At 37.0% G+C, this 27747-nt stretch overlaps 1 long non-coding RNA gene across 4 annotated transcripts; it reads left to right on the forward strand.

Annotated features, from left to right (window-relative positions):
• The first annotated feature begins 106 nt into the window (after positions 1 to 106).
• LOC107813625 (uncharacterized) lies at positions 107 to 11591 on the forward strand. Of its 4 annotated transcripts, none has more exons than XR_012694710.1 (6): positions 107 to 326; positions 2683 to 2751; positions 4829 to 6813; positions 7858 to 7985; positions 10987 to 11156; positions 11239 to 11591. It is a non-coding gene; the product is annotated as an uncharacterized LOC107813625 (long non-coding RNA). The 4 variants fall into 4 exon arrangements; XR_012694711.1 differs by having other exon boundaries at positions 111 to 346; positions 10987 to 11113; XR_012694709.1 differs by having other exon boundaries at positions 208 to 346.
• Positions 11592 to 27747: the final 16156 nt, after the last annotated feature.

Genomic DNA, 27747 nt, shown 5'->3' on the forward strand with positions numbered 1-27747 from the left:
TGTAGAAAGACTAAATTGCCCTACTAGCATTCTAGTGAACGGAGGATACAACAGGCTACAACAACGACAACCCACCTTATTTAGGTGTAGAGACCGTTTACAAATAGGAAGGCGGCATCCTTTTCAACAACCCACCTTGCTCTTCGCACACTCCTTTTCAACAACTTCCCACCTTTGCTCTTCCGACACTCCAACTCACATACTCGATTGGAAATGGGGAGCAACCCTATAATCAGGATACAACAGGCTACTGGAGTAAAATTTAAGCTGGGAAAGAGAGTATTTTGGCACTCAACTCTGGACGGAAAGAACGAGGAAGCAGAGAGGTAGTTGGGAGTCTCTAATGGTGGTTGCCCTCTCTCTGTTCCCTATGATTTCCTTTTCCATTTTGCTGTACTAATAAACCACCATTGTTAGAAAATGGTCATAGATTGTCCCTTAAACTTCCCAATTTTACAGTTTAGGGTTTACTATCTAAACCCATAATCTGCTTCTGCTTCTTCACTTCTTTTCCTCCCTTTTCCTATGGCTAGCTTTTAATCTGACGGATGATGAGGCTGTGATGATTAAAGGTGTCTAGAGTTGGATCGGGTAAATGGAGCGACCCGTATCTTGGCTGGGCAACCCGGAAGTCATCTTCGTGGTTGCAACCGGGTCTGCAGCCATGGCGGTTGCATTTTCTCCATTGACTGATTTTTATCACTGGTCTGAGCCTCAAAATTTAAAGTGAGCTTGTTTGGCTTAGCTGAATTTGAAGTAGCTTTCCGAGTGCTGAAAAGCACTATTTAAAAGGTCCATATCTTGGCGGGGCGTCTCGGAAGACATATCTATGGTTGCAACCGAGGTCCGCAGACATGGCGGTTGCATTGTCTCTGCTGATTTAACACAGATCTGAGCCTTAAAATTGAAGGTTATATTTGGCCTTTGCCCTTTCAGAAATGGATGGAGACCGAAATTGTAAAGTTTTTGCAAACGACCATCATAAATCTACCCTCAAAGATAAGGGATCGGGCAGCCCGATGCACTAAGCTCGGGTCTGGACTACAAAGGTCTATTGTATGCAGCCTTATCCTGCATTTCTGCAAGAGCTTCGAACTCGTGACATCTAGGTCATATGACAACAACTTTACCTGTTACGCCCTAATCCCCTCCCTCAAAGATAAGGAATCATTTTTGTAATTTTCTCCTGAAAAGTGTACACTTTTACATACTATTTGATCATTTTCCCGAAAACCTGCTGTATTATATTATGTATTAGATTAGCCCAGAAATGGTGAGAATGAGGCAACAGAGATAGTATGGGATTTTCTTTAAAGGGTGGTTATCCCTCTCTGTTTCCCCTATGATTTACCATTTCTTTTAACAAACCAACAGCCCTTAAAAAAGCAAGAGAGAAAGAGAGATGATTAACACTTTAATTTTTGGGTTTCTTTGCATTTTTGCATTCCCTAACATATACTCAAAACCCAATACCATCAACTATACTAACAACTTGTTTGGATGGTTGTTCCTCATTGTCGTATTGTTTTGTTATCCCAAAACAATGTTTGTTTTGATTGTTTCATTAAAATTGGTTGTATTGTATTGTTAAATCCATTGTTCCTGAACAATGAAAAGTCCCATTTTTTGAAACAATCGATTTGTTGTGGTGGGATTGATTCCTATTTTTCTTTCCAATGATGCCCTAACTTATTACTCCACAATTCTATTTTACCCTTTATCTTTTTTTCTATTTTAACTCCAAATCTCCAACTTATAACCTACTTTATTTTTTTCCAGACCAATGCTAAAGGTGTTTTGCCGCCTTCTGTTTTATTTTTTCTCCTAATTTGCTTTTAACTCAATTCTAATTAGTTGTGCTCCTTTGTTTTGCCTTCTTCTATCTCGCTCCTTTGTTCTGTTTTCTTAAGGTGTTTTGCCTTCTTCTATTTTGTTTTTCAAAATTATTTTTATACATAATTTTTGATAAATTTAATATTTAAACAACCGAGAGTATTTTAGTAAACTTATCAGTTACAGTACAATACAGTCAAACCAAACAACAAAATATTATTTAACACTAACAAACAATACAATCTATCCAAACATTGTATTCATTAAACGGTACGGTAAAATACGATACAACACAACAATACATTATAAAACGATGGGGAACAATGATCCAAACAGAGTGTAAAGATGCAGTGATGATAATTATTTTTACTATATTTGGGCTAAACTAATTGGGGCATAGAGATTACCCGACCCGTATCTTGGCATGGCACTCGGTATGGCTTGTGGTTGAGACTCTTCTCTCTGACATGCAACCGGTGTTTTGCAGTCATGGCGTGGTTGTGGCTTCTATTTTGCCTTATCGTTACACATAAAAGGGACAACTCAGTGCACAAAGCATCCTGCATTCACGCAGGATGCGGGGAAGGGCCGACCCCAATGTGTGTGATGTAGATAGCCTATCCTAATGCAAGCATTAGTTGCTACTTCCACATCTCGAACCCGTGACCTATAGGTTACACAAAGACAACTTTACAGGTTGTCCAAGGCTCCCCTTATCATGACACATCTGGGCCTCAATTTGCTAGAGACAATATTATCTTTTCGATCTGGGAGATATAGAACTCACACCCTTCTGATTACAATTTGTAATGTTTTTGCACTCTTAATGCGTCGCCAATTTTTTTCCAGTGACAGCTCATGAATGAAGCATTAGAGTGAAAATCTGGGATTTTGCACTGTAGTTGCCCTCCTTATCTGGTAAGACCTTGATTAAGCACTTGTTTTTTTTTTTTTATCTTTTTCAAATGCCAGCTACCATTTTCATATTTATTTCCATATAATTTTGAATATGCAAAAGGATGTATCCTTCCGATGTGATAATAGTTGGATTTTGTGATGGTATACTAGTTAGTCTTAAACAGTATTATCAACTTTCTGGAAATGTAACTTATTAATTACCAAGAAAAACCTGTTTAGTCTTGTAATGGGAGGCTAGTGTTGACTGAAGGTATGTTAGAAGAACCCAAAATTTTCATCAAAATAAAGAGAGGAGAGAATGAGGTAAAAGACAGAAGGCAATTTCTATCAGAGGTGGTTACCTAGCTCTACTTTACCAACCTTTATCTAGAACAAGCAAAAAATTAAATTCAGTTTCCTGTGGTTCTGTTTGTGACTTTGTTTATGTTTACTGATCCAAATATTCGTTATTCGTATCTATTGGGTTCTTGTTCTTTGTTGCCTTGGCTTTGAGATTCTTCTTTAGAAGCTATTGGGGAATGCGGCTGCAACAACAACTACAACGACGACGACGCAGTGCAACCCCACTAGTGGGGTCTGGGGAGGGTAGTGTGTACGCAGACCTTACCCTACCCGAGGGGTAGAGAGGCCGTTTCCGATAGACCCTCGGCTCAAGAAGACGAAGAGAGACAATATATCAGTACCATCAATAAAACCATAGAAAGAAATAACAGCATCACAAGAACATAGATGAAAAGCAAAAGAATAACCTATTGGGGAATGCGGCTGATGCCTAGAAAAATGTAATTACAAACTTAGTTATCTTAAATGACATAATAAGAAAAAGCAGAATTATATCATGAAAAGTATCATAAGAAGTGACCTTATCAAAAAAGAAGTATATGATAAGAAATAGTTAATTCTAGAATAACCTGGGAAAGAGAGTATTTTGCCACTCAACTCTAAGACGGAAAGAATGAGGGAGCAGAGAGGCAGTGGGGAGTCTAATGGTGGTTGCCCTCTCTCTGTTTTCTTCCCGTAATTTCCTTTTCCATTTTTCCAAAAAAAACCGTAACAATAAACCAACATTCTTCTTAAGGGGTCGTTTGGTTCTGGGCCTTGATCTGAACTTTCGACAATAATCGGAAGTACATATATATAAGGGGTCGTGTATGTATTCAGCCTATTATTTCCATTATTCTTATTGCTATTGTGATGGATGAGGCTGTGATGATTAAGATTGTCTAGAGTTCGTGTCGGGGCAATGGAGCAGCCCGTATCTTGGCGGGATGACCCGGATATTTTTACAGTGCAACCGAGGTTTGCAGCCATGGCGGTTGCTTTGTCTTCTTTGCCCCGATTTTATCACAGATTTGAACCTCAAAATTAACCCCCCCCCCCCCCCCCCATGTTGCGCGGACTCTCCAAAATGATGTCGTACCCGATAACTTTTCGAGGATCCGACACGCACCCGACGATATTTTTGGAGAGTCCGAGTAACATAGCCCCCCCCCCCCCCCCCCCCAATAAAAATAAAAATATAATAAAATTCCTTTAGTTATGTTCTAATTTGCTTTTCATTTTAGTTTGCTGAATCTTTTGTTTAGAAATTTCTGTAAAGATAGTGATTGAAGTCATTATATTACAATTTACATACGTACGGTGCCTTTTTTCCAGTCACGTAGATGATTACATATTAAACAGTTTTATCTTTTTTAAATAAAGGTGAATAGATTTGTTTCAAGGAAGTTTTTGTTCTAAGTTAAAATTCTCTGATATTTTGGACTAAAATGGTGAAAGGATGGACATTTGTGTTGAAAGATATTCTCACGAACTCTAGACTGAAAGAATGAGGCGGTGGGGAGTCTTTAATGGCGGTTGCCCTCTCTCTGTTTTCTGCCTATGATTTCCTTTTCCGTTTTGCTGTACTAATGAACCACCATTGTTGAAAATGGACATAGGTTGCCCCTTAAACTTGCAACTGTAAAAATCCCAATTTTACAGTGTAGGGTTTACTGTCTGACCCCATAATCTGCTTATGCTTCTTCAGTTCTTTCCTCCTTTTCCTCTTCCTCATGGCAGGCTTTTACTGTGACAGATGATGAAGCTGTGATGATAAAAGGTGTTTAGAGCTGGATCGGGCATTGGAATGACCCGTATCTTGGCGGGGCGACCCGGAAGGCATCTTCATGGTTGCAACCGAGGTATGCAGCCATGGCGGTTGCATTGTCTCTGCTGATCTTATCACAGATCTGAGCCTCAAAATTGAGGGGTTTATTTGGCCCTTTTCCCTTTTAAAAATGGATGGAGACCAAAATTGTTAGATTTTTTATGTATATTAAAGGACCATCATAAACCTCCTCAAAGATGACGGATCATTTTTCTCAAGAGAAGTGTATGCTTTTTACGTACTGTATGGACTATTTGATCATTTTCTGGAAAACCTGCTATATTACCCTCCATTTGAATTGGATTAGCCCAGAAATGGAGAGAATGAGGCAACAGAGTGTATGGGATTTTTTTTACAAGGGTGGTTGCCCGTCTCTGCTTTGCCTATGATTCTCCAACTTTTAAAACAAACCAACAGCCCTTAAAATAGAAAAAGAGAAAGAGAGTTGATAGCACTTCAGTTTTCTGGGTTTCTTTGCATTTTTGCACCCTAAATGCATACTCAAAACCCAATACATACAACTATACTGCAACAACTATGCTACCTTCAGATCTTAAAGAGGCAGTGATGATGATGTTTCTTATATCTGGGCTAACTGATTTGGCTTAGAGATGACCCAATCCGTATCTTGGCGTGGCAAGTCAGTATGGCCTGTGATTGAGAGTTGAGACTCTTCCATCTCACATGCAATTGGTGTTGCAGCCATGGCGTGGTTGGCTTCTCTTTTGCCTTATCATAACAACAAATCTGAGCCTCAATTTGTTGAAGAAAAATATTGGGTGTGTTTGGTATGAAGGAAAATGTTTTCTGAAAAACACTTATTTTGGTGTTTAGGAATAAGCAGAACATATTGCCTAAAGAGCATTTAATGTGACGGATGAAGAGGCTGTGATGATTAAAGGTGTCTAGGGTTGTGTTGGGCATTGGAACGACCCGTATCTTGGCAGGGCAACCCCGAAGGTCTGTTTGATAGAGGTCTGCAGCCATGGCGGTTGCTTTGTTTCTGTTGCCTGATTTTATTCTCAGATCTGAGCCTCAAAATTGAGCAATTACTGCATTTGTTACCCAGTTAAGTTTAACTGGAGTGTTGAAGAAAACTGTTGTGAATTAAAAGTTTAGTTGTAAATCTGGCTATTTTTGAATTTCTCCCTAAATAGTAGTCCAACCTGTATACACTAAGAACTATTTTGATCATTTTCTCGAAAACCTGCTATATTAGTATTGAGACGGCGAGAATGAGGCAACAGAGAGTACGGGATTTTTTACAAGGGTGGTTGCCCCTCTCTGCTTTGCCTATGATTATCCTTTTTTAAACAAACCAACAGCCCTTAAAAAGAAAGAAGAAAGAGAGAGAGTACTATACCACACTACAACTATGCTACTTTCAGATCTTAAAAGAGGCAGTGATGATGATGATTCTTTTCTATTTCTGGGCTAACTAATTCGGGCATGGAGATTACCTGACCCGTATCTTGGCGTGGCAACCCGGCATGGCCTGTGAATGAGACTCTTCTCTCACACATGCAACTGATGTTCAATGTTTTGCAGCCATGGCATGGTTGGCTTCCCTTTTGCCTTCCATGACACAAATCTGAGCCTCAATTTGAAAAAAAGTTATCGTTTTGCATTATCTTCTGGGGGATGAGGCTGTGATGAAATGTCGAAAGGTGTCCAGAGTTGGTCCGGCATTGGAGCAGCCCGTATCCTGGCTGGGCGTCCGGGAGGCATGGTTGCAACCAGGTCCAGATGGTGGTTGCATTTTCTACATTGACTGATTTTATCACAGATCTGAGCATCAAACTTGAAGTAAAAGCATGAGGCTGTGATGAAATGTCGAAAGGTGTCCAGAGTTGGTCCGGCATTGGAGCAGCCCGTATCCTGGCTGGGCGTCCGGGAGGCATGGTTGCAACCAGGTCCGGATGGTGGTTGCATTTTCTACATTGACTGATTTTATCACAGATCTGAGCATCAAACTTGAAGTAAAAGCATGTTTGGCTTAGCTGAATTAAGTAGCTTTTAAGCGCATTTTTTAAGAGGATGTTTGGATTTTGGATGGGCTTAAAAAAAAGCTTGTTTCGGTGTTTGGCTTTGTAGACTTTGTTGTGGTCTACAAAGAAACAGCTGGGCTACTGGTGAATGATTCTGTTTTTCGCACGTGTTATATGGTTTTGTACTGGTTAAAACTCAACATTTCTAATTTGTTTCCTCTGTATATAACAGTCCCTTACAGTAGAACTCTAACCTGGTATACTGGGAACATCATTGACGGAATTCACGTTTTTCATCAAATGATATCTCTTTTTATTTTTCCTGCTGAATTCTTTGTTCAAGGTTTTTAAGCTTATAGCATTACCAACTAACTGCAACCTCCTTATGTTTGTAAATTTTCTGTGTTATTGGGTGTAAAACCCACTTTGATTTAGCTTTATCTTGTGTGTTATTCTGCTTCTTATAGTGTGCATAGTTTGAGGGGTCTCATTTTTTCATGAAAGATGCTTTCTAGTGTTTGTTTGATATGAAAGGGTTTGTGGTGATACTTCTACTTCTTTCTTTTCTGTGCTTAATCAATGTGCACGAAAACTACCTATCCATATTTTGACTTGGCATCCCAATATGGCCTGAGATTGAGAATCTTCTCTCTTGCAAACAAACTTTGTTTTGCAGCCATGGCATGGCTTTCGTTTCTTTGCCTGATGATAACATGATGATAACATAGAACTGATCCTCAATGTTAAGAATATATAATATTAAATAATAAGACATAACCGGATTATATTTAAAATGTCTATGATAAGAAATAACCTTATTAAAAAAGTACTATATGATAACAAATAATCAATTCTTAGGAACGGTAATGTACTCACTTAGTTGTTAGGTGACATTTGAGATTTTGCCTTCATAGCCGCACCTTTCATCTTCTCTGATCCTTTTTTTTCTTTTTTCTATTTTGTTGACAGGTGCTCTGCTCTTATTTCTACACCATAAACAGAAACTGGAATACTCAACTCAAGAACAGAATGGGGCTGCATATGGATGGAAAGTTTCTAAGGGTGTTGCCTTCCATCAGCATGCCTGTGATATCTCTGTATTCTGCTACTGACAAAGCAGCACCCCTTCTTTCATGCTTAGCTAGCGCTCTAATGGTTATTCACTATCTGCCATATTTCTCACACTATGTGCTTCTTCTTTCTTGGTCCATATCTTTTCTTTTTCACAAATCTCAATCACTATGAGCAATATTGCTGTTTCTTATCTGTAGGCCGTGATGATAAAGTTTCTTGACTTCATTGGGTTTGGGTCTGCTGGATTCATATCTGGCGGGGTAAACCAGGATATTGTAAGCAGAGTCTTTTCCTTTCTAGCATGCCATCCTTGTTTGCAGCCATGCGGTGTCCCTTTCTTTCACCTGAATTTATGACAGATCTGAGCCTGCTTATGTACTCATGAGTGTCACTTCTAGATAGATATCTAAAAATAGATGGAAATAACTGTTAGATATGCCTGGAGAAAGAGGACAATGGTGAAAAAAAGTGAAAACTACTTTCCCTTTTGATGAAATAGGAATTGTTAGATTCTTAATGCAGACTTACACGGGCTTTCAGTTAAAAGTTCTCTGGTTGGATTAGCCCAGAAAATGGCGAGAATGAGGCAACAGAGAATATGGGATTTCTTTCAAGGGTGGTTGCCCCTCTCTGCTTTGTCTATGATTCTTCCCCTTCTCAACTAACCAACAGCCCTTAAGAGAAAGAAAGAGAAACATAGCACTTCAGTTTCTGGTTTTCTCGATGACTATTTGTGAAATTTCCCCAATATACAAGTATATCACGATAATTCAACAGCCTTCAGATCTTCAGTCTTTCTGCTCATGGTCCTTTGCATGTTTCTTTCAGTTTAATCTCGCTGTCTCATTGTTAATGGAAACTTGAAACTGTTCCATTATAATGCGTTTTACTACAGAAATGTACTGTGATGATGCTTATGAATCTTTCTATTTTTGGGCTCATTATTGACCATTGAGATGACCCGACCCGTATCTTGGCGTGGCACCCGGTATGGCCAGTGATTGGAAACAACTCTCTCTCTCTCTCTCTCTCTCTCTCTCTCTCTCATGCAACCGGTGTTGCAGCCATGTCGTCGCTGTCTTCTCTCTTGCCTTGTCATTATATGCGTCTGAGCCTCAATTTGCTGAAGAACATCAGTAGGCGTTTGGACAAATATTAAGTTGAAGTTGAGATATTCTTTTAAATGCAGACTTGTGAGGTCTCTTCGGTTAATAGCTCTCATCTGAATGAACTATGTTTATTAGATTAGCCCAGGAATGGCGAGAATGAGGCAGCAGAGAGTATGCGATGTTTTACAGGGTGGTTGCCCCTCTCTGCTTTGCCTATGATCCTCCCTTTTTCAACAAACCAACAACCCGTTAAAAGAAAGAGAGGCATATAATAGCACTTCAGTATTTCGGTTTCTTTGCATTTTGCACCCTTTTAATGTATACTCTCACGACTATACAACAACTACACAGCCTTCAGATCTTTTAAAGAGGCAGTGATGATTTTCAATATCTGGGTAACTAATCCGGGAATGGAGATAACCCGACCCTTATCTTGGCGTGGCAACCCGGTATGGCATGTGATTGAGACTCTTCTCTCTCACACACATGCAACCGGTGTTTTGCAGCCATGGCGTGGTTGGCCTCTCTTTTGTCTTTGACATTACAACACATCTGAGCCTCAATTTGCTAAAGAAATTATTATCTTTTCCATATTGATATGGAAATCCCCCAGACCCCACTTGTTGGTTTGTTGTTGTATATTGATGTGGAAATATTATTACCCACGCCTTTTTGTTAAAAGTTTTAATGCTTTTAGGTTATAAATCCAATTTTTTTATCACTACTTTTTGATATACTTGTATACGGGAGTTTTTTCTCCCTTTTGATTAATACAATTTACCTTGTCAAAAAGAAAAAAACCCAATTTTTTATCAGTAATTGGAATTCACTCTATGATCCTCCATCTAAGCTAATTCCCTTACCCCAGAAATGGCAAGAATGAGGCAACACGGAATTTCTTTCAAGGGTGGTTGACCCTCTCTGCTTTGTCTATGATTCTCCATGTTTAACAAACCAATTTAAAAAAGAAAGAAAGAAAGAGAGCACACTTCAGTTTCTGGGTTTCGTTGCGTTTTTGCACCCTTTATGTGTACGCAAAACCCAAACACACCTCCAGATCATCAGTCTGTCTCATGGCTTTGAAAGCTCGTAAAAGAGGCAGTGATGATAATTTTTTTTGTATCTGGGCTATTTAATTCGGGCATGGAGATTACCCGCTCCATATCTTGGCGTGGCAACCCTGTATGGCCTATGATTGAGACTCTTCTCACTCGTGTAACTGGTGTTTTGCAGCCATGGCATGGCTAGCTTCTGTTTTTCCTTATCATAACACATATAAGCGCAAAGCTGATCTAGGATTTGAACTTTGTGGGTTCGAGTTCAAGATTTTACAACTCATTTGATATACTGTGTTGAAAATCAAGTATTTGTACTTGTTTAGTAAACTTTTTAACACATGTAGAGGGTTTGAGTCAAAGCTACTGTTCAAAGGAACCCATGCCTAAACCTCTCTTTCCGCCCTGACTCAGCCTCAACATGCTTTTTTCCCCCTTCCTGAAATGGCATTGGCCAGTTATTTAAGTTGTTTTCTCTTTCGCAGGCAAATGATGTTTTTGCAGCCATGGCATGGTTAACTTTTCTTTGCCTGATCTTTTCTGCAGATCTGAGCCTCACATTTTTGTGTCAGCTGCATTTTCTTATTCAAATACACATATTGCACCAGATTTTTTTTTAATCTTCAGATGTTGAATAAAAGAATAGGCAATATAGGTGTCAAAATGAGTATATTTCTTTAGAGAGGTTGTTCGTGTTTATTTATTTTTTAAAAATCTTTTCCATGTGATATAGCTTTAATTTAAAAGAATCAATTTTAGTCCTGCAGAGTTGTAACTGTGTTTTTCTCTGTCTTTGATGGCCTTTGTGTGTATCTTCTATGTTGTTATTCTGTGTTCCCTTGACTTTTGAGTTCGAACAGCTTTTGCTTGGAGTACACGTAAATGGGGCTGTGATGATACTTCAAGTACCTTCTTTTCTGGGTTAATCAATTTGCATGGAGACGACCAGACCTGTTGGTTTGGCAACTCAATGTGGTTTGTGTTAAGGTTTCTCTCTCTCATGCAACCTTTGTTTTGCAGCCATGATGTGGTGGGCTTCTCTTTTCCTTGTTCTAAGATAGATTTGAGCCTCAATTTGCTTAAAAACAAACCTTTTCCTTGGTTCAATGCAGGGTTATGATCTAGCATGTGGCCTTCAGGTTATAAAGTTCCAAGAGAAAGCATTTTGTTGTAGTGTTGCACCATGCTGGTGTTGAATTGTCCGTTCGTGTCTGTGTTTTCAATAAGCATCAAAACCATGAGTTTCAAGCAATCATGCCTCAATCTTGAAAACAGACCCGGGTCTCTCTCTGTCTTGAGTACATATCTGACCGCAGCTTTCTTCAATATTTCTAGTTTTGTTTACCTTTTAGTTTTCAGAACTACAGCTAGTGAAAGAAAAATTGAAAAAAGTTAAGCAAAAGATTAAGTCTTTTAAAGTTCATTTCAAAAGTTTTGGGTAGAAATACTCCATTCGTATCTAAAAGATGCTATTTTATTCTATATAGCAATTACCAGAGAATGGAAATGCAGTATTTTGAGTGTTATAGCTGGCCCCCTAAATCCTAAATAGTAAGACAAAAAGGGGAACACCCAAAACTGACCAAAGTTTTTATTTTTGTGACACGAATTGAAAAGGGGATTTTTGTTCTCCTTTTTGACTTTTGACATGAATTTAGTCATAATTAATATACAGGGGGTTTGCCCTTTTTATTCAATCTACTGGATCTTAGATCTCACTAATTAACAGCCACTTCATGAGCGAATTTCAGTTGGAACCTCGTAAACTTAGTGTATGATTGACTCTATCAGTTCTGCAGTAATGAGGTTCCAAAGCCCTACTCGTAACTTCAAGATTATTGAAGCTCCATTTCTTACTGCTGATATTACATGAAAAATGTTGAAAGGGCTTTGGTCTAGTGGCAAGGATACAACACGTGATGTATGAGTTAGCCACAGGTCAGTAAGTTCATTAGAAAGAAAGGAGGAGAGGAAGTTCGGGATTATTAAAAGACCTGGACTGGCTTAGACTTATTATAGGGTTAATACGACCTATGATGGGCAAGCAAGCGAGCTAACTATGCATCGGAAAGCAAGCCTTCGACGTCACTATAGGCCAAGCCCTATACCTCATGGGTTTGAATCTTGCCACAGACAATAACCTGACATATAAGTGGAGAAAGGTAGATAGGTGGGTTCATTATCCATCCAGTTTTGAGCTGTGCGCCACTAGGTCTTGAGGATTTCTCGATCATAAAAAAAATGTTTAATTGATCACATCTTTCTTTAGTTATTTCATCTTTCTTGATTCAGAAATATACATGACCTACTAGCTTGGATCGTAATCCTGTGTTTTCATCTTTTTTGTTATATCTCCTATATGTCCCTAGTTTACTTTTTTTTTTTAAAAAAATGAAAAGGTGCCCAAAGTCTGTTCACTTGCTTAGCAATTTTGAATTTCTTTTTCTAATCATCCTTGTACTATAGCAGAATTTAAACAAATTATTCAATTTGAAAAACAGTGGTGCATATTACGTGTTCCAACTTTTCAAATCCAAATCCTTGAGCCATTGACCATTCACTTGTTTTACTTATTGTGGCAAGTACCCTTTAACTTTTACCTTACATTATGTTTGGATTATTGTTACCCATCGTTTTATAATGGATTGTACTGTACTATATTATATTGTAATGTATTATTTTATGGATACAAAGGTTAGATAAATTATATTATTTGCTGTTGTTAAATAATATTTTTGTTGTTTTGTTTGACTGTATCGTACTATACTGTAACTGATAAGTTTATTAAAATACTCTCAATTGTTTTAAATAAAATTTATCAAGAATGACGTATAAAAATAATTTAAGAAACCTCTTTCTACTAATTTATCACCAATTCTGTCGCTTGGAAATAAGAGCAAAAACTTGAAGAAAAAAATTAATTATCATTAGCAATTTTTTTTTATCTAATATGATGGAAAGAGATAAAGAAACGAATAGAGGTTTGGATGAAAAGAACGACACGAACCAACTCTAGAAAAAATGAACGTAGATAAAGTAGGTCAATAAGTTGAAAATTTGGAGTTAATAAAAAATAAAGGATAAAATAAAATTATGGAGTAATAAATAAGGATATAATTGGAAAAGAAAATACGAAACAATCCTACTGCACCAAATCGGTTGTTTCCAAAAATGGGGCTTTTGGTTGTTCCGAAACAATGGATTTAACCATATAATATAAATAATTTTAAATAAATAATCAAAACAAATATTATTTTGGGATAACAATACAACACGATACAATATATAACAATCATCCAAACAAGCTGTTAGATAGGCTAGTGTAACCTGATGTAGAGACTAGGAATCATTTATTAGGAGATAGTTAAATTGCTTGCAATGTGTGAAATTATTTTAATAATGCATGTGGTGTACCTTTTTGCCAAAGGTAAATCTGAGATATACTTTGATACAATGGTGGTTGAGCAAAAGAAACAAAATGGTGCAAGATTTGGAGGAACGCTGCTACTGCTGCAAAAATTATTAATCAGGTGTGTTATTTGATGAAGTTATTAAAATTTCTTCATTCCCCTCTCTTACCTTTTATGACTATTGGATAGAAGTCTATAATATGGGGTGTTCATAAAAATCCGAAAAATAGAACCAAATCGAAAACCAAATCAAATCGATCAAAAGACCCGATATTTTTTGATTTGGTTTGATTTTGAATTTTAAAAACCGATCAAATTTGATTTGGTTTTGATTTTAATCAGAAAAAAAAACCGAACCAAGCCGACTATAGGAGTAGCTATTTCAAAGTTATTATTACACACATATATATATATATATATATATATGTATATTTTAATACAATTCAAAAATTTAAATTGGCCCTCCGAACACATTCGTATATAATCGAGACAGAGGAAGTAATTAAAAATCTAATAAAATAGTTACTCCCTCCGTTCACTTTTACTTGTCCACTAGTGACCTTGCACACCCATTAAGAAATAATAAATAAAGTGTATAATTTATCATGATATCTATATTAATTGGTGTATAGTCTTAATGATTTTGGAAAATGATTTGGAGTGAGTAATATATGCTAAAGGCAAAACAGAAAAAATAAATTATTTTTATCTTGATATGCAAAATTGACAAGTAAATATAAAATTTATTTTTAAAATACTTGACAATTAAAAGTGGACAAAGGACGCACTTATTAGTATTACTTAGGAGTATTAAATTTTTACTGATAGTATAAAAGAATATTTAAATATAACTTAAATTTATAGATAAATTACCACTTAACCCGTTCTAGACTCTTCCAATCAAGAGTGTATTTATCAACTATTTATAACAAGAGAACACCAAAGGTGAAAGGTGGAAAATCATTTGGTTAAAACCAAAGGATTTCCCAAGCAAAGAAAAGTTAGCCCAGAAAAGGAAAGAAAAAATGAGGCAAAAACAGAGAGTTTGGGATTTTTTTTCAAAGGGTGGTTGACCCTCTCTGTTTAGCCAATGATTTTTCCTCTTCCATTTATATATAACAACCCTTGGACTGATGAACATAGAAAGCATATAATCAATTCTTCAGTTTTTTCATCAACAACAACTCTATTTCTCTGTTTCTGCATTTGTTGGTCATTGTTTCTCCGTTTTGATCCGTAAAATCGAGGCAGTGATGATTATTTATTCGGATTCTGGGCTAACTGGGTCGGGTATGGAGACTATTTGACCCGTATCTTGGCTCGGCAAATCACCGGCCGGCCGACGATTTTGCAGCCATGGCGTCGTCACCTCTCTTTTGCCCGATTTCTCTTTGCAGATCTGAGCCTCTTAAGTCCTTTGGAAATTGACCTAAAACTTTTTCTGCTTACTTTTTGCTTATGATTTCGAGAAATCATTAGTATTTTTTCACTCTGATTGTGGCCGACTGATGTGTTTGATATCCTTAGTAAACAAATTTTACATGAGAAATATTTTTTTTTAAAAATTATTTGTTTGTTTGATTGGTCAGTGAAAAATATTTCTTGTAAAAATAGTAAGTAGTATATATTTTAGTGATTAGTAATGATATTAGAAAATCAGATATTAATTTTTGAGTATTAGATACTAATAATAATATTAATTGTTGTTTAGAGTAAATAATACTCCTATGAACTTAAAAATTAAAATAACCGTCAAGAATAGCCTCCTCTAGTGGTCAAACAACAAAAATATTTTTTTAAATGAAGAAAAACTTTCATTGTGTATACACTCGTCTGCATTCTTTATTGCGTGTAAATGCAAAACCATATTGGCCAAAATGACTACACAAATAAACAAATAGATGGCCTTATGGGAACCTAAGGTAGTTTGGTAGGATGCATTGGAGAAGATGATGCATGCATAAACTTTTGGTATTATTAATCTTTTTTTTGATATATATTTTTAATTTACGTATTACTAATGTAAGTATTAGCTATATAATTTATTTGGTATTATTCTATGTATAATTAATACATAGTAAACTATGGTATTGGCAATACCAATGCTATTAATACATGTATAAACGGATTTTTATTCTCCGAGCTATATATCCCGAACTCGACCCACTGTACTTATATTCCCGTTGTCTCAAATTATCTGTCATGATTTTTAAAATAGTTGTCTCAAATTATTTGTTATTTTAGAAGTTCAAAAGTAAATTAATTTTTTTTTATTTATTTTATTCTTAATATTAATTGTTCTTGAAGACAACAACTATCTTAGTTATGAGTAAATATTAAATAAATAGAGATTATATTTTAAGATATAAATACGGATAAATTATTTTTAAAAAAGAATTATTTAAATTTTTTGTTAAAGGGCGTGTAAAAAAAATCATGAATAATTTGAGACTGTAGGAAAGTAGATACCAAAAAAGTATGTGACCTACGGTTAAACAACTATGACCAAACTGTTTTAGAAAATTATAGTTCTTGCCACATACATTACCAATTATACACATTTTAAAATTAAAATACAAATATAAATAATATATCACGTACCCCAAGTAGGGGTGTCAATGGTTCGATTTGGTTGGTTATTTTGCAAAATTTGTACCATATCAATTTTTCAGTTATTCTATTATATATAACCAAAATTAGACTTTTCGAAACCATCATAGTCATATAGGTTTCTTTTGGTATCGGTATGATTCAGTTAATTTTCGGTATTTTTTTTAAATACCATATAAAAGTCACTAATAGAAATATAATATAATAACATACATACTTTTATATGACTTAACAAGATTCTCTAGACATTTTTACATTTTAAAGGGTGATGAATTAAGAAAATATGAAATATGGCTAGAGTATAGGTCTATCAACAATTTTATAACAGCGTAAAAGAAACTAAGCAAATTAATATAAAAATATAAATTGCACGAGTGGAAAGATATTAACCAAGCTGGGATTCAAAAAGATAAATTTAAATCATACGAAAAGAAACATATTTAATACAGAGTAGTTTGCTACTCATAATCGCTACAATACCTTGTGTCTTGCTAGTGAATATATTGAAAATAATTTAGTTTCAATAGGAATAGCATAATAGGTTTGAGAATTAGGATTTTAAGTTTAATTACTTACTGGCTTGTAACTGTTTTCATAATTCAAGACCAAATTTAATGCTTTATTATTTTTAAACTTAATATATAAATATATTTTTCACAGGTAAATTTATTAGGTAGGATTCAGTATGTTTTCGGTTTATTTTTATAAAATAAAAAATCTACCATAATTATCGGTACGATTATAAATTTATATAAAAATCTACGATTTTATTAAAAAAAAAAATCTAAAAATTTATTCGGTACGATACGATTCGCTCGATGTAGTCGGGTTTTAAATATCCATTTACCCCCCTAACCCCAAGTTTTAAACTTTCAGTTTTTGGTAAATGCATCCTTTCACTACACTATGATTTTGCGTTTAACCTATTTTTTAATCTCAATTTTGTAAAGTAAATATTTATAACATCTTCTAACAAATTGAAATAAATAAAAGGACATGTCAAATAAAAAGAAAATTATCTGAAAAATTACCTTAAAAAGAATATTATGGGAGGTAGAAGAAGTTTTATTGTGTGCCTCACACAACTTACATTAGTCGAGTGAGACTCTTTTTTATCTCATAAATTTATATATCCCAATCTTATATTTTTGGGTCCACAAAAATCCAATCGCATGACACGCAAGATAAAGGTGGAAATTAAGAGACCACGTCTCCACGTGCTGTTCTTTGTTTCGAAGTCTTCCGACAATAACCTTAAAATTTGATCCAAAGTTGCAACTACCAAAGCAATCACTTTAAGGGGTCCTTCGGTGGGGTGTATAAGAATATGATGAATATGGTGTATTAGTAATTGTTGGTATTAGTTATATTTGTATTAGTTATGCTTGTATTAGTTATGTTGGTATTAGTTATGCTGACATATTTCTTATCCATTGTTTGGTTTGATGTATTAAAGCATTGCACAATTTCTAAAAGAATTGCTTGTTTACAAAAATACCCTCAAAACTAGTCCATCACTCAAACTTTTTAAAAGAAACATATGTTGAGAAATATTTTTATATGAAAAAGTTTTAAAAAATTATTTGATTTGTCTACCTATATTGTAAAACATAACTAAATATTTATTTATAAAAAAGAAAATATGCTAAGTATCTATTTATTTACTAGAGATATAATTTTATTTCTCAATATTTGAATTTTGCATTAATATAATAACTAACATATTTTAATCAAGCATAAATTTTGAAGGACAATTTTATCTTTAACTAATCTAATATATGCATTAAAACCCTTTGCATTGCTAATACCATTATTTTCTATGAATTAGTTATGCATAGTATAATACCAAATATGATGTATAACTAATGCTTGCATAACTAATGCATAAGTTCAAAATGTCTACCAAATAAGGTATTATTAATACACAAAGTTAATGCAAATATTATTTTTATCTAATGCATGCTACCAAACGACCCCTAAATAAATTGACACTTAACTCCTTCTAGATTCTTCCAAGCAAGAATGTATTTATAACAACAGAACCCAATCAGGGAAAGATGGAAATTCATTTGGTGAAAACCAAAGGATTTCCCAGCAAAGAAAGTTAGCCCAGAAACGAAATGAGGCAAAAATAGAGAGTTTGGGGTTTTTGTTCAAAGGGTGGTTGCCACTCTCTGTTTAGCCAATGATTTTCCTTTTCCACTTTTAAAAAAATCAACAGCCCTTGAATTAATGGAAATACGTACTACTATACAATCATTTCTTCAGCATCAATCAACAACAACAGCCAGATTTCTGTTTCTGTGATTTTAGTTCCTCTTTTTTGATACAACATTAACAATTGAGGCAGTGATGATATTTTTATCCGGATTCTGGGCTAACTGGATCGGCATAGAGACTATCCGACCCGTATCTTGGCCTGGCAAATCACCGGACGGCCGGCGATGTGAAGGTGTTTTCTTTGCATGCAATCGGTGATTTTGCAGCCATGGCGCGGTCGCCTCTCTTTTGCTCGATCTCTCTTTGCAGATCTGAGCCTCGTAAGTACTGTGAAATAGAAAAATCTAAAACTTATTCTTCTTTGAATTTCAACTAGTTTTTGCTCCTAAGTATTGAATCAAGTTGTACGTCAGTGGGCAAAACAAGAATGGTTGACGCTTTAAATAGTTCTCTTTGACACAGAGCCGGAAAAACGAGAAGTTTTATTTTGCGTCTCATAACATGAGTTTCATTTTTGTCTCGGAACTTTGTGGACCCAATCTTACACTTATGGGTCATAGAAATTTTACAACTGGTCTCATAAGACACAAAATAAAATTTTCCGCAGAAAACCAAAAGCTCAGAGACAGTGAATGAGGGTTGCAGAGAGTAGAGGGAAGCTCAATAAGGGCAGCTGCTCCTCTCTACAATACCTATGATTTCATTTTTGCCAAAAAATGCCCTTCTGCAGTAAACTATGTCCAAACGACCACTCTACTCTATCTCCAAATCCTCTCTCCCATAAAGAGAATCAATAGTAGTAGTAATAATAATAACAATTTTAGTAAAAATCTGAGAATAATAATTGTATGGCCCTCTTTTAATTATAATTTTTTCTTCTGTTCTCTGAGCAAATTGATTAGGGCAGGAGAACAATCGGGACCCGTATCTTGGCGAGGCGACCCAGACGGTAACGACTTGCAACCGGTGTTTGCAGCCATGGCGGTTTCTCCAATCTCTTGCCTTATCTTCAAATATTACAGATCTGAGCCTCAATTGGAAGGTTATTTTCTTAAATGCAGACTTACGAGCTCTTTTCCATTAAATTTTGAAATCGCAGGTGAAAAACCCACGAGAATTTCCCTAAAAATGCAAAAAGGTTAGCTCAGAAAGAAATGAGGCAAAACAGAGAGAATTGGGATTTTCCTTTGAAGGGTGGTTGCCCCTCTCTGATCCGCCATTGATTTTCCTCCATTAAAATAAAAACAGAAAAAATAGCCCTTGTTTATGACGATTTACCCTCAAAATCGGATAACAATTGAATTTGTAAGTGGTTTTAAGGATACGCGGATTAATTTGACACAAAGCTTGGATTAGATTGAACAGGTAATGATAAAAAATGAATTCAAACCACACGAATAGGATAGTTTCAACCTTAATGAAATGTTCACCCTCGATCCGGGCTCACTAAGCATGGAATCAAGTTGTACGTCAGTGGGCAAAATAAGAATTGTTGATGCTTTAAATGGTTCTCTGATGCAAAGCAGAAAACTAAAATCTCAGAGACAAAGAATGAGGGTTGCAGAGAGTAGAGGGAAGCTCAAAGGGTAACTGCTCCTCTCTACAATACCTATGATTTCATTTTTGCCAAAAATGCCCTTCTGCAGTAAACTATGTCCAAACGACCTCTCTACTCTATCTTCAAATCCTCACTCCCAAAAAGAGAATCCGTAGTAGTAATAATAATAATAATTGTGGCAAAAATCTGAGGCTATGATGATATTTTTTCTTCTGTCTCTGAGCAAATTGATTAGGGGAGGAGAAAAATCGGACCCGTATCTTGGCGGGGCGACCTGGACGGTGACGACTTGCAACCGGTGTTTGCAGCCATGGCGGTGTCTCCAATCTCTTGCCTTATCTTCAATATTACAGATATGAGCCTCAATTGGAAAGGTATTTTCTTAAATGCAGACTTATTGGCTCTTTTTCGTTGAATTTTGAAATTCGCAGGTGAAAAAGGCACGAGAATTTCCAATGCAAAATGGTTAGCCCAGAAAGAAATGAGGCGAAACAGAGAGTATTGGGATTTTCAGTTGAAGGGTGGTTGCCCCTCTCTGTTCTGCCAATGATTTTCCTCCTTTTTCAAAAAAAAAACCAACAGCCCTTGTTTATGACAATATCAGACAGCGTTTGGACATAAGAATTGTAAAATTCCGGAAAAAGTAAAAAAAATTCTGAGTGAAATCTGTATTTACTTTGTGTGTGTGTGTGTGTGCACGCGTGCGCTTATTTTACTGATGGAAGTTACATAAAGAGGCAGTATGATGACGTTTCTTGTATTTGGGCTAACTGATTTGGGCATAGAGATGACCCAACCCGTATATAGGCGTGGCAATCCGGTATGGCATGTGATTCAGATTTCTGTCTCTCACTTGCAATTGGTGTTTTGCAGCCATGGCGTAGCTGTCTTCTCGTTGCCTTATCATAACACATTTATGATAAGCCTACTATAGCATGGACCAAGTTGTAAATAAACACACACCAGAGGGCAAAACAAGATTTTAGATGCTTTAAATGGTTCTGTTTGACACAAAGCAGAAAACTAAAACCTCAGAGACAAAGAATGAGAGTTGCAGAGAGTAGAGTGAAGCTCAAGGGCAGCTGTTCCTCTCTACAATTCCTATGATTTCAGTTTTGCCAAAAATGCCCTTCTGGCTTCTGCAGTATACTCTAACCAAACGACCCCTCTACTGTATCTCCGAATCCTTACTCCCAAAAAAGAGAATCAATAGTAGTAATAATAATAATTTTAGCAAAAATATGAGGCTATGATGATGATTTTTTCTTCTGTTTTTGAGCAAATTGATGAGGGCAAGAGAACAATCGACCTGTAACTTGGCGGGGCAACCCGGAAGGTGACGTCTTGCAACCGGTGTTTGCAGCCATGGCAGTGTCTCCAGTCTCTTGTCTTGTCTTCAAGTTCAATTTTACAGATCTGAGCCTCAATTGAAAGGTTATTTTCTTAAGTGCAAACTTAGTTAAATTTTGAAATTCGTAGGTGAAAAACCCTCGAGAGTTTCCCCTAAAAATGCAAAAAGGTTTGCCCAGAAAGAAATGAGGCAAAACATAGAGTATTGGGATTTTTATTAGAAGGGTGATTGCCCCTCTCTATTCCGCCATTGATTTTCCTCCATTTTCAATAAAAAACCAATAGCCCTTGTATGTGACAAAAGCAGAAGCAGACAGGATTTAAGTGGACGTTTAGACATAAAAATTGTGAAATTCCCGAAAAAAGTAATTTTTTCCCAGTGAAATCTGTGTTTACTTTGTGTGTGTGTGTGTTTATGTTGCTGATGGAAGTTACATAATGAGGCAGTGATGATGATGTTTCTTGTATCTGGGCCAACCGATTTGGGCATAGAGATGTTCCAACCCGTATCTTGGCGTGGCAACCTGCTATGGCCTGTGATTGAGATTTTTGTATCTCATTTGCAACTGGTGTTTTGCAGCCATGGCGTAGCTGGCTTCTCTTTGCCTTATCATAACACATCTGAGCCCCATTTGCTGAAAAGAAAAAAAAAAGATACATCTTTTCTATGATTTGGATTAACTAGAAAATAGGAAGGGGAGTCTCGGAGCAACGGTAAAGTTGTCTTCGGGTTCGAGCCGTGAAAGCAGCCACTAATACTTGCATTAGGGTATGTTGTCTATATCACACCCCTGTGTGAACGCCCTGTGTGAACACGGGATGCCTTGTGCACCAGGCTGTCATTAACAGGGAATTGGCAAAAAACTCATTTTGTTTAATTCTGAGGCTGCGGTCTAGGCAGAGAGCTGTAGGGAATTTCATTGGGTGGTTTTGCCCATCTTTGTGATTGTCCGCCGCCAACGATCACTCTCCCTTTGACGCAATGAGGCTATGAAGATTTTATTCTTAATCAGACTTATAAATCTATTGAGCTGGGACAAAATTGTAATCTTGGCGTGGCAGCCAGCTTAGATGGGTCTTTAAGATATTGGAGAAAAATCCATTTCTGTGTGTGTTTTCCTGTTTCCTAAGACTAACTGATGCTTCAGCCATAACGGTCTTTTTCCAAAGCTTTTTGGGTGTTTGTCCGAGAAAAGGAGAAGAATAAGGCAACAGAGAGATTGGGATTTTCTGTAAAAAGGGTGGTTGCCCCTCTCTGTTATGCCTACGATTTCTCCATTGTAAATCAACAGCCCTTTGAATTAACCCCCCCCCCCACCCCCCCACCCCCACAACAAAAAAAAAAACATCATCCAAACAGACCCTTAATATATTGCTCTTCCTCCTCCCTGTGTTGCTGCTACTGAATACTGGTGTATATAAAAAGGTTGTGATGATTGCTTTCCTTTCTGGGCCATGTTCAATTCATGGCATTGAGAAGATATCTGACCCGTATCTTGACAGGGCTACCTGGTACGGCTTTTGTATAGCAAACTGGTGTCTGCAGCTATGGCAGCGTTGCCTTCTCATTTACTTTGACAAAAAATACAGCAAATCTGAGCCTTCACGAAAAGGCCTGTGTAATAGCCCGTTTGGCCGTGCTTCTAAAATCAACTTATTTTGTAATAGGCTGTTTGGCCGTGCTTCTAAAGTCAGCTTATTTTGTAATAGCCTGGTTAGCCGTGCTTTCAAAATCAGCTTATCAGCTCTAAGAAACTACCCCTTATTTTCTGAGACCTCACAAGTATGCAATTATGAGAAGGGAAAAGGTTAGGCCAGAAGAATTAAAGAAATGAGGCAAAAACAGAGAGTTTGGGATTTTCTTGAAAGGGTGGTTGCTCCTCTCTGTCTCACCATTGATTTTCCTCCATTATTTGAAAAAAAAAACCAACAGCCCTTGTTCATGTCTTTATGACAAAAACTGAAGCAGCAGAAATGATTTATGTTATATATACTAACATCTCTGTTTGGAAACAGCCTCTTTACCTGCACAAGCTAGGGTTAAGGGTGCTTACTCACTGTCCTCCCCAAACCCCACTTGTGGGATTATACTCGTTTGTTGTTGTTGTTGCATATTGACTTCTCTGGCTTTCCTCTCTGTCCTTTTATAGTGTTGATGGAAGGTACACAAAGTGTCAGTGATGATGCTGTTTCTATATCTCGGCTAACCGATTTGGGCATGGAGATGTGTCGACCCGTATCTTGGCGTTGCAACCCGGTATGGCCTGTGTGGAGAGTTTTGAATCTTCTCTCACACATGCAACCGGTGTTTTGCAGCCATGGCGTTGTTGGCTTCTCTTTTTCCTTATCATAACACACATTTGAGCTCCATTTGCTTGAAAGTACAAAAACAAAATCTTTTCGATGATTCGTTGTTGGGATATGTTGAACATGCGAGCTTCTGCCACAACTAATATATTGTAAACCCAGTAACTCAAATGGGTTGTGGTAGAAATTCGAACTCGAATAAAGTTGAAATCGGATTCATTTATCTGTATGTCTATGTTACACTAGCAGCCTGTTTGGATGGTTGTTCTCATTGTATTTATTGTTACCTTGAAAAGCTACACACCAAAAAAACGGGGAAGAAATTATAATGCGGCGATAAAGAAGACCTCAATGGCGCCTTTGCTTTAGGCATTACTGGATTCTTAGTATGATCTTATAGCCTGTTTGGCCGAGCTTTTTTTGGCCAAAAGTGTTTTATTTTTTTGCCAAAAGCACTTTTGGCCAAAAATTGAGGTGTTTGGCCAAGCTTTTGGAAGGAAAAAAAGTGCTTTTGAGGAGAAGCAGAAGCAGTTTTGGAGAAGCAGAAAAAAGTAGCTTTTCTCCAAAAGCTCTTTTTTTAGAAGCACTTTTGAGAAAAATACACTTAGATGCAGTTTTTTAAAGCTTGACCAAACACTAATTGCTGCTCAGAAGCGCTTTTCAAACTAATTAGCCAAACACAAACTGCTTCTCACTAAAAGTACTTTTGAGAAAAGCACTTTTGAAAAAAAACACTTCTCAAAATAAGTTGATTTTTGCAGCTTGGCAAACGGGCTAGTCCAGAACTTCCATACTTACATGAAATGTATGAAAGAGTAACATTTTTTGAGAGGCAATTATTGTGCTTGTTTAGTTGGGCTATAAACCATTGGGGCGTAGAGACAATTCGACCCGTATCTTGGCTTGGCAAACGCCGGAATGGGCTGTGAGATTTGAGGCTCCTCTTTCACATGCAATCGGTTGTTTGCAGCCATGGCGTGGCTGGCTTCTCTTTTGTCTTACCAAAACACACATCTGAGACCCATTTGCTTGAAAGGAAAAAAAAAAAATCTTTTCCATGATTCAGTGTTGGGATATGTTGAACCGGCGACTTTCTGCTACAAGTTGCAAATCATCTTGCAGCCTATTGTATCACCATCTTTTTTCAGTATCAGTTGAGCATAGCCTAGAAATATAGAAGAATGAGGCATCAGAGGGACTGGGATTTTCTGTAAAGGGTGGTTGCCCCTCTCTGCTATGCCCATGATTTCTCCTTTTATAACCAAAAGACAACAGCCCTTTCAAATAAACAAAAAGATAGATAAAAAAGAAAAAAGAAAATAGTTCATCCAAACACACCCTAGTATATTGCTCTTCCTCTTCTTTTTGTGCTGCTGCTATTGATGTTGTAAAGGGGCTAAGAAGGTTGCTTTTCTTTCTGGGCTATGTTCAGTCATGGCATTGATAAGATACTCGACCCGTATCATGGCAAGGCGACCCAGTATGTCCTTTGTATAGCAAACTGGTGCTGCAGCCATGGCGTCGCCGCCGTCTCTTTTGCTTTGTTCAAATATTGTAAATCTGAGCCCTCAATGGCCAAACATAGAGAAAGTAAGCTCATAGAATGAAGCATCAATGAGAAATATGATTTATTTATTTATCTATGCATTTGTTCAGTTTTGCTGGTAAGCCCATGATTTCTTGCTGGAAGCAAGTACCGGTGCTTAGTTCTATCTATAAATCTAGTTTCGAGAGATGCATGTTGTTGTTGATCTGATGTTGCTGTTACCTTTTTTTTGTTCTGGCTGCTATGTGGCTGTGTTAACACCCAAACAGCGGGATCATACAAAAATTAATGGTAAAAGTGAAGTTTGAGGCAGTGATGATATGATTCTTGGCAAATGGCATTATTGATTTGCATTGAGATGGTATTAAACTCGTATCTTGGCAGGGCAATCTGTAGGAGATTGCAGCCATGGCGGTTTTGAGAAACTCAATACCTGATCATAGTGAGATATGAGCCTCATTTGTTACTCTCTCTGTTTCATTTTATGTACGATAAAGCTATGATTTTTTTTATTTTTTTTTTGTGGAAGATGAATCAGACATATTTTTCTATTGAGCTGGAAAAAAAACTCTATCTTGGCATGGCCGCTCAGATGGGTCTGTGAGATATTGGGAAAAATTCCATCTTTATGGTTTTTCTTCTATATCCCATAAGGCTAACTGATGCTTGCAGCTAGGGGTGTGCATAATTTGGTATATACCCTTTCTTTTGAGAGCTTTTAACTGAAGACACCTCACCAGTTTGAATTTAAGAAAATAACTGGCCCTTTTAGGGCTGGGAAATGCGAAGGTGAAAAAACCAAAAGAATCTCCCCAGCAACGAAATATTAGCCTAGAAAGAAAAAAAAGAAATGAGGCAAAAACAAGAGAGTTTGGATTTTCCTTGAAAGGTTGGTTGCTCCTCTCTGTTGCGAAATTGATTTTCCTCGTTTATTGAAAAAATGAACAGCCTTGTTTATGAAAAAAGCAGTAAGAGCAAAAAGGATTTTCGTTATATACACTGGCATCTCTGTTTTTACTATATATTTGTGTTTGAGACTGTGTGTGTGTTTCTTATGGTGTTGATGGAAGGTACATAGAGAGGCGGTGATGATGATATTTCTATATCTGGGCTAACGAGTCCAGGCATGGAGATGACACGGCATGTATCTTGGTGTGGCAACCCGGTATGGCCTGTGATTGAGACTTCTGTCTCTCACATGCAACTGGTGTTTTGCAGCCATGGCGTGGTTGGCTTCTCTTTTGCCTTATCATAACACGCATCTGAGTCCCATTTGCTTGGGGAAAAAAAACTTTCCATGATTTGATATTGGGACAAGGTGGGTTGCTATGATTGGTAAGCACCCTCCACTTTCAACCAAGATGTTGTGAGTTCGAGTCACCCCAAGAGCAAGGTGGGGAGTTCTTAGAGGGAAGGATGCCGATGGTCTATTGGAAACAGCCTCTCTACCCCAGGTAGGGATAAGGTCTGCGTACACACTACCCTCCCTAGACCCCACTAGTGGGATTATATTGGGTTGTTGTTGTATCTCGTTAGTTTAAGTCTGAGGCTGCTCTGAAATCAGAGGGCTGTGGGGAGTTTCAATTGGTGGTTTTTCCCCTCTCTGTCATTCTCCGATCACTCAAATGAAAAAAGTTTCCGATTCCAAAACCAGCCTTTTGGTGAAAATTCAAATAACCTCTCTATTTTCCTTTCTTGTTACTCCTGTTTCATTTTATGTGATGCAACGAGGCTATGAAGATTTTGTTCTTCTATGAAAAGTGAACCCAAGACATATATTTCTGTTGAGCTGGAAAAAACTGTAACGTGGCATGGCAGCTCAGATGGGTACATTGGAAAATATTCGATTTTTTGGTGCTTCTTCTGTTCTTGTAAGGCTAACTGATGCTTGCAGCCATGGCGGTTTTACCGAAGCTCTTTTGGTTTCTGTCTGAGGAAAGGCGAATCTGAGCCTATCCCATTACTTGCAGTTTTGTTTTTGCCTTTCTCCTTGGTTTTACACCATTAATCTGAGCTTACCCGAAAGCTTTCACTTATGACTCACTCCTAATTCCTAAAGAAAGAAAGAGAAATATATACAAGAATAAATTTATATTTACAGCTTTCAGGATAGTATAAAAAGAACTGTTATGGAGATGCAATAAAACAAAAGCTCAGGAGAACGAGAATGAGGCTTCAGGGAGTTTAGGATTTTTTGTTGAAAGGGTGGTTGCCTCTCTCTATATTAGCCCATGATTTCTCCATTATTGTAACAATCCCAACAACCCTGTAAAAATTTCATGGTATGGCCAGTTTTCACCTTGCTCTATAAGCTTTATCCAGTTTTTTCAAAGTATTTAATTTGTAGCGAGTTGGTGAGTATGATTAACTGCTTGAAAGAGGCGATGATGATTTTTTGTCCATGTGATCAGGAGGTCACGGGTTCGAGCTGTGGAAATAGACTCTTGCAAAGATGCAGGTAAGGTTGCGTACAATATACCCTTGCAGTCCGGCTCTTCCCCGGACCCCACGCATAGCGGGAGCTTAGTGCACCGGGTTATGCACGGGAGCTTAGTGCACCGCGTTGTCCTTTTCTTCTATTCCCTTCTGAGCTTATTAATTGGGCATTTGAGATGATTCG

The sequence above is a fragment of the Nicotiana tabacum genome, chromosome 9, assembly GCF_000715075.1.
Source record: "Nicotiana tabacum cultivar K326 chromosome 9, ASM71507v2, whole genome shotgun sequence".
In the NCBI taxonomy this organism is placed as follows: Eukaryota; Viridiplantae; Streptophyta; class Magnoliopsida; order Solanales; family Solanaceae; genus Nicotiana; species Nicotiana tabacum.